The following is an 8819-nucleotide window of genomic DNA, read 5'->3' as shown; positions in this document are numbered from 1 at the left end:
TTTCGGTAATGTTAATTAGTCAATATCTTTAGTCCTACTTAATTTTACGCTATTTTGAACACGTTATGCACCATGTAAAAGGAGGTCCATCGACCATGTAAGGAGGCTAACTTATGTCAACACGAAACGAGTGGTGAAATGATCTTAGAATCCTAGAGTTCTGTCAACGCAAACTTAGAAACTAGTCAACACGATGATTATTAAAATACGCTAAAAAATACACTGACAAAGATCCTCGGTCATGCTTCCGTCATCGTCGATCATTGTTTTTACCATCTTAGAAAGTAAAAGTTGTATCGAAAGAATTTTTGCAATAATAAAGAAACATCAAGGAACCTTCTCATAAGTCTAGTTAAACGGCTGAATAAAAAGTTTTATATCTTATATCGACACTTAATTATGTGCCGATGCTGACATATACGTGCTTTCTTGTTCGCTTTTTTTTCTGTGAAACACATTTCCTCGAGTATTATTAGATTGCAAATTATGCGTGATTAAACGCTTCCACAAAGTTCAGGACGGCCATAAACATAAATAATCCGCAATCGTGCGTTCTTCATTAGTCTCACCGTAATTTATATTCGAAAGGACTCCCTCGAAATTAGCTGTGGATAGGACGATAGGAGGGTGCATGCCATTAAATCAGTATAATCCGTGACGAAGAATAAATATTAAATCAATAAAAACTAATGTATTCTTCGTTAACGTTCGCAATAAAGACGGGTCGGAGAGAAACACAAAAAATACAGCCGTGCATACAGATTGCAACATCAAGGAACTATCTACAACGGCGTCACAGACATTCGAAATCATAAATATTTATTGAACAACTGTTTTGAAAGAGCTCTCTTCGTAATCTTTGTTATAGATTGTCCTCTAATAGGCGTACGACGAAAGATTATTTAATTCCTATGAATTATTTATATGCAAGTTTTATGCACAATAGAACGCGCATAATTCGAAGTGTTACGTCACTGTCAATATCATCGACAATACGAACTCACATGACTTTATTACGTCGCCAGGCAATGAGGTCTGGATTCTTGCTAATAAAAAACACTCGGTAATATTTTCTTAGTTTATTTATATTTATTTCTATTTTTATTCATATTCAGTAGGAGTGCGCGAGAACCCGACATTTTTCAGAATCCGAAAAAATTTCGAGATTCTCGAAAAAATTGGGAATCTTGAAATTTTCGGGAACCCGACCTGACCCGAACCGACCCGACTCGTCTCGATCATCGGGTTCCCGATATTTTCGGGTTCTCGCATACTCCTAATATTCAGTTATTTCTATTTACAGTAATTTCTCTATATATGTCGCCAAGGCCTGGATGATAAACGTCGCGGAATTATCCCCACTACCACGGGGTATAGCCCGTGAGGGACCACGAAACTCGGGGGATGTCTCCTGGACGATATATGTCGCTGGCAAGACCCGTGTTGTTGACATATATCGAGAATTCACTGTACATCTATTTATACTTATTTATGTCTGCAATTTTTCTGCATAATTCGAAACATCGATTGCATCACCGTCAATATCATTGTTAAAACGAACTCACGTGACTCTATTAAATCGCTACGTGATGGGCTTTGAATTCTAGCGAAAAATTCGTGAAAAATAAATCCTAGTGCTCAACCATAAGCGATAACGTGTTCAATATTCGAGTGATGCAACAAATATTCCCAACAGAGTAAATAGCAGCTTCATCCGGACAAAGAAGGCTCAAGACTACTCAGAACGTGGAATTACCATTCGAATCACTATGTTCCCGGCTCCTCAAGGAGCACTCATTGCCAGAACGATTTAAATAAATGACAGCAAGCTTTCAACGGAATGGCAAAGAGAAGTGTCGATTCATTTTCCGTATTGGACAGGATCGATGGCGAAACTGTAACGCGAAACGCGCAAGTAGCTTATGGCTGTAAATATATTCTTTACATAACGCCGGCGCTCCGAAGTTCCTAGATCGTTACAACGCCGATCACGTTGATTGATATTTATCGCCGTTTTCACCGTTTTCCGGTACGTAATAAAAATTGTATAAATACGTGCAAGCTGGCCATTATTATAAAGCAATATTATATCAGTGGACTGCGAATTCTTATACAAAATAAAAATTGTCCACCTCAATTCGCAAAGTATAGAAGCTACATAGAAATTTATTTCTACTCTCTAGTTTTAATCGGTGGAACTAATACCATACATCGACTTTGTTTAATGTACTCCTAATGTCAAGTACCTTCCGATTTTGGCAATGTATCGTGCAGAAACAACGCAGAATGGCAATGGATATTCTGAACGATATTGTCAATGTTCGTTTGCTTCGACACCAATTAGCAGCGCACAGACAACTCCAAATCGATTCAATTAGCTGTACACACAGATTTGAAAAATCGTTCTATAACTTAATGAAGAGACATTGGACTGTACCATTGGCTACAGGTAAGTTTCGACATCTTGAAAATTTGGACTAGTCAGCGACCGCGAAGATTAGCATACAATAGCAGACAGAAAGAGAGTGAGAGAGAAAGAGAAAGAAAAATGGAGAGATTTAGCAACCAGCGCCCGGGATTAGTCGAAAGCGACCCATCGCGCAGAAATATGACCAGAAAAATGACTCAACCTAGTTTTGTAAGTTTTACAAGCAACCTTGGCCCGCTCGCAGACCTCCGGAATAGAAACGAGGAACTCCATCGGTCTCGCTGTTGTTTCTGCCTCCTACACCGTTACATCGAGCCCCTTATCTGATGATACGTCCCAGAGGTATTCATGAACATCTTCTACTTGTCCCGCGTATTTCCAGTCACGAGGAAAAGTGCATGACCCTGGGGGAGCCTCATTAGAAACTCGAGCTCGGGGAAACAGTCGTGTACCTCTCCCGAGGTATCTTCGCATCGGATCCGAATTCCGAGTATTTTCGTGACGAGCATAACTAGAGGGAACCCGAAACTCTGTGTTTCTTAATCCGTAAACGGAACGGCTTCAGGGTCGTGCTCGAAAATAAATCTGATCTATTGCATTTGTTCGGTACAGAAATAAATTCTTCGTGAGACTTATTTGGTAAAGCTTTTCAATTCATTAAAGCTTACATCGTTTCGATCCGACAAGAAGAAGGTTCACACGCGTCAGAAAATTATAAAATTTTTGCTAGCAAAATGGTAACTCTACAGAACTAAAAGAACAGAAGAATATTTCCATTTAAATGTAGGGTAACGTTTATAGGAAAGTATTAATTTTTATATGTAATAATATCTTCATCTTTAGATTCAAACACAGGTAAAGGCATTTCGATACACATTTGCATAAACAATTTTTCACTGATTTTTATGAGTTTGATGTAGCTTGAACTGTACACCGTCGAATATATGGTTACGAATCTAAAAATCATTTAAATCAGTGGAACTTGCCTGTTCAAGTTCATAAAAGATATTTTTATAAATGTTTTAGGCTAACGTGCATAGACAAAAATTGTTTAAAATTGATTCTGATAACGTTCTCCGTGTTTATCGAAATAACGAGCGAACGCTAATGGTAATAATTACCTGTATTTTTTTTTAATGAAGACATTCACACAGATAAAGGAGTTGTTCTTCGAATCAAAATGTTTGAAGAACAGATGAAAACAATTAATAGTCTAATATATTAATAACAATATATCCAATTATTTACATCTACTGTATTTTTCAGTCTACATATAAAAATTCATCCAGGAAAATTATGAGCACTTGTATATAACATACAACACTAAAGATCTATCTTAATCATATTAAACGATCGGCATCTCGAGGATCCTTCGTTTTCAACGAAGCAGGAAATAATACCCCTCAGAGCGAAATAGGGTGTCATTAGATTTAATGATCTATTGGTCAGGGACGGAAAAATCATTCGTCGAGATTCTCCATGTCCGTTCTTTCAATTACTATCAATTAATTCCGTGAAAGATAAAACCCGCATGAAATTATGATGAATATGCATGAGGCGGTACGACGAATTTATCACAGAAGGAGTAAAAGGAAAATATTGAAACAGGGCTCGTTTCACGCGGAATTGCTTCGAATCGGCCAATGTCCGCTATTTGTTTATTTTCGCCGGTGGTTTCCATGGATAACCGGTACCGGAACCATCGCCGTTCTATTCCAGCCCCCCCCCCCCCTGCTCCTGGAGAACGTTACGTGGCTGACCGGTGTCCAGATAATACGACTTCGGAAAATAAATGTTCCAGCGTGTTTCCTCGCCGCTTACATAAATCTGTGACCGATTAGAAGCCGTAACTCCATTCGCGATGAAAAGATCGTTGCATCCTTGGACCTGTCGGTCGGACAGGTTTCTTTTTATGAGAAGACGATCTCTTTTTGTGTCTCCGCTTTATATCGGTTTCAAGGAGGACCATGCTTTTTGTAACGCCACTGTATATCTACGTGATCCGAGAATCGATTACCCACTCTTTTGACCCCCATTCGACATTATTTGGGCCAATGAACTGTTCTGATTCACTTTGAGATAAGCTGTTCTAATAGATCAAATAATTTTCATGTTGGTTTAACAATCTGTTAGAGCCTGTACAGGTTTTTTCCAAATCATAAAATGAGTTTTTAGAATATTTTTCTCGAGGTTGTAAAATTATTTTGTGAGCACAAGAATTTTTTAGGAATCTCAAGCCGTTCTTCTTCGGTTTTGACATTTTTCCATAGGTTTAAACATTTTTTTTTTTTTTTTTTGGATGCTGTAGAATTTTTTCGTTGGCCCCAAAACATGTCTCTGGACCCTGACGTTTGTGTAAATGTTGGGAAATCGTTTTGTACGCTCTACCATTTTTTGTGGATCTTAGAACGACCTGCTCGTATCCTAACATATCTCAGTAGGTTAAACATTTTTTTATGGATTCTACAAGTTTTTTCTAAAATTCTTTTTGTACATCTCAACATTATTGTCTACAAACAAAACTACATTTCAATCGGTAATATTGAAACAAAAACAGAACAGCAAATGCATTCAATGATGAAGCACATTTTCTAAATTCTAGAAAAAGTGTTGCAAGAAGGTCCGTGTTCCAGATCGAAGGATAATCCTTCCCAAGGACCAACGGAAGCGGAACAAAATCGCGCATGAAAGTAGCGTTGCGCAACGGCGTTGAAAGTTCCTCCGATTCTTTCTTTCTTTTTATTTTTTTCTCTTTCGACAAAAGTCCAATCAGCGGTTAACGCAGCGTCCGCAGGATTATTCCGTGTAGGTGTGGTTCAGCATTCCTTAGCGAATTGAGTAACCTTTATCCTGTTAGGATGACGTACTGCACACGAACGTTTCACTCGATTATGCTCCAGGAAATTTTTCACGGCACCCCCGGACGTCGCGTCCTATTTTTCAAAATCTGCTTCGCTCAGATCAGAGGATCTTCGATTTCGTCATTGGCGTAATGATCTTCCTCTTATTTCGAGTCGAGGAGTAATAAGCGGAAACGTCGCAACTGGACAAACTCCAGCGACGTCCGAGACTCGCGAGATGCTTGACAGTGTTTGCAATGACGAAGAATTACCGAAGTGCTTGTCAGTCGTGTCCTGCTGTCTTTTTTGAACCGGCGAAAAATCGTTTCGAAGCCATATTGGGCAAACAAGCAGTCGAAATAAAAAAAAAAATAAAGGAGAAAAGCATTTTCTTCAATTATATTCTTGAGGGTCATTACACCGGTTAATTTGAAGTCCTTATATATTTTTCTGGCGAGGAAAATACTATTGGAAGTGTTAATTTAATTTTAAAAGCACATGCATGCATGTATCCCTCAATTGTTCTTCAATTGTGTATATTTCAAGTTTATCATATTTTTCGAACTTCAAGTTCGTTATTTATAAGAAATATTTCTAGCATTTTAATATATGTAATGACATTTTTCTGCATTATTCTTGTACACGAATGAAGTCCTCTATACGAGATAGTTGTGGATCTATGTATTTTCACGGTCATAATTATACTTATGTACGTCAAAGTACATTTAAAAGCATGTCAGAAATATTGTTTCAAGTAATCGTCTTTAATACAACTGGGGGTTAAACTTTACCTAAGGAAACCAGAAATTTTTAACTTTTCCTTACGCAATCCTGTAGATCTTTGAGAGAAAATACCGAAAATGCAAGTTTTAATGTCAGGAATCCACTGAGTCAAAAGTTATGCGTGTTTAAAGTTGAGTGATTTTAAGCAAATAAGGGCGCCGCCATGTTGGTAGGTACTCAGTGTCGCGCGTTGTCAAACTAGCGGAGCCGCTAGATGCCCTCCTTCTCGCGGCTCCGCTCATTGGACGATACCTGAGTACGTACCAACATGGCGGCGGCCTTATCTGCCAAAACGCTGAAAATATCACATCTTTACACACGCATAACTTTTGAACTACTGATCTCCTAGGTTTGAAACTTGGATTTCGGCATTTTCTCGCCAAAATCCACAGGATTACCTAAGAAGAAGTTAAAAATGTCTGGTTTCCTGAAGCAAAGTTTAGCCCAACTGAGAATTGAGAAGTAAAATAAATTTATGAATGCTATTTTATTTAACCTTCGTCATACGGTGCCGAGCCTCGACGTTTTCAATGCATGTATAAATCATTTTCAATCGTGAAGGACGTGTATAAGTATTTGAAATTAAAGAATTGATAATATGGGTATTAAAATTTTGTCTAAAATAATTATGCAAGCAAAGCCGTTAGTCACTGTCATGCTGTTGGCCTTCAGCAGACCTGTGAGTGTTACGAGGATCGAAAAGATGTATTTCAGAGATTACTTTCAACACTTCTTACTGGATACCCATGTCTAATGATCGTTAGCGGCATAACATCTTTGCAAACGAAAATTTCCATGATGCCATTAGATCAATGGCTCCAGGTTTACGAATAGAATAGAGATACAGGGAAGATAGCGTGGCTCTGGTCGTTGAACTCTTCACGAAGGACGAAACTGAAAACTATATTTACAAAACAGTTCAAGGTGTTTGAACCGCGGTTCCGCGCATTCGTCATCGTTTTAATGAGATTTCCGACCCCGAGACCATCGATAAATTATTGTCCCCCCAACACGGTCACTTGAAGAACGTTTCGCCGAGTTGCGAAACGTGGGAATTAACTAACGGGATTCTGAATGTTACTAAATAATACTCGATACAATAGGAAACGCTGCAATCCGTGCGGATTTCGAATGGTTATTCTATCCAATTGAGTTTATTATTGGGCAACGGTGAACGAGCACACGGTCGTTGCCGTGAGAAAAACTTTCGACAATGGTTACCAAATTTTCTACGGTGACAAGCCCGATCAAACGTGACCGTTTCTTTGTCGGGGATTAGCGACGCGTGTCCCGCGCTCTGTTTTCTCTCAATTATTTCCGTCTTGAATCTCTTGGAAGGAACGCGAGAAATTGGCGAAATTCCCGTCCCTGAGGAACACACGATTTGCTAAGCCAGGTTTTTGCAGCCACGATTTCTTTGCTATCCGAATAAAAGAGCTAAATCATGTGATTGTACATTTTAATTTACACCGACTACATGTTGATTCGAATCTTTACATGAATTCAATACCGTAGTTGATTCGATGAATTATGTATTAATTGTTTAAAAACCTCTGGAAGTACTTCTTGATTACTAGGCTTTAGATTTTTATGCACTTATAGCATTCATTTTGTAATACTCGTCGTAGAAAAATATAAAAACACGTTTAACATGATTTTTACCTTCTTTGGAATACGACCTTTAATAAAACAGCTTCTATTTTGTGTTTCTAGAAAGAGCGCAGTAGAGGAAGTTTTCTGAAATGGACCTCGAAGACGAAGTGTCCATTTATCTTCTAAAATGAAGCACTGTATAAAAAAACAATCTTTTCCAGCTGTAGAAATTGCTATGTCTAGAGGAAGCACAGTAAAACCAGCCTCCTGAAATGGTTCCCGAGGACGAACTCTCCATTTATTACCAGTAATTCGGCAACATTCAAAATAATTTACTGATATTTTTACCTCCTTTAGAGCACCAACCCCCAACAAACTAAATAAAAAAATAATTTCGCTACCCCAATTTTTATAAATCATTTCACGGAAAGCTACGTACATACAAAAACCTCCAGCCCTCGAATAGGTAACATAAAACCAATAAAATAAATAATCCCGGAATAAAAATGACGTAACTACAGGTACCCAGCATCCAGTTCCAACACGTGAAAGGGTCCAGTCTTGCATAATCAGTCTTGACCATATTCATCAAGTCTTATCGGAACGCAGTTTAATCGAAAACAGTGGATTCTCGTAATAAAACTTTCCACTCGATAAACACTAAAATTATAACAAACTGAGCCATTTGTACGCTATAAAAATTGTTGATGATTCGTGCTAACCTTAATTTGCGCGCAGCGTTCGGCGAACGAGATTTCACAGTTTCGTCGGCCGCTCTTGTCGAGTAAACAATTGGGCGGCAATCTGGAACGAAAGTTTCCAGAGCTTCCAGGTGTGCACCGCGATTCAGATCGACGAGATCTGCTCAGGATCTTAATGGGATTTTCTCTGGATGCGACACACAAAGGCGAACGAAACTGGAAACGTTCCCCGGAGAAAGCACGTCCACCGGCGTTATCGAGTTAAATCCGATTTACGGGTGCGATTCGAGTCGACCCGTTCACGAATAATTGCTCTCGAGAGTTTCTTTTTTGGGTTGCCTAATTAAGCGGCGCGGATCTATTGTAGTAGGTGCGCTCGTTTTGCATGACAACGTTGATCCACGCGTCTGACACGGGGCGATCCTAATCTACTGCGCCCGAGGAGCATGATCTCCTGCGATTTGGTTCTTTTAA

Source organism: Halictus rubicundus, chromosome 3, assembly GCF_050948215.1.
Source record: "Halictus rubicundus isolate RS-2024b chromosome 3, iyHalRubi1_principal, whole genome shotgun sequence".
In the NCBI taxonomy this organism is placed as follows: Eukaryota; Metazoa; Arthropoda; class Insecta; order Hymenoptera; family Halictidae; genus Halictus; species Halictus rubicundus.
The sequence above is the reverse complement of the archived record's forward strand: the minus strand, read 5'-3'. Positions refer to the sequence as shown.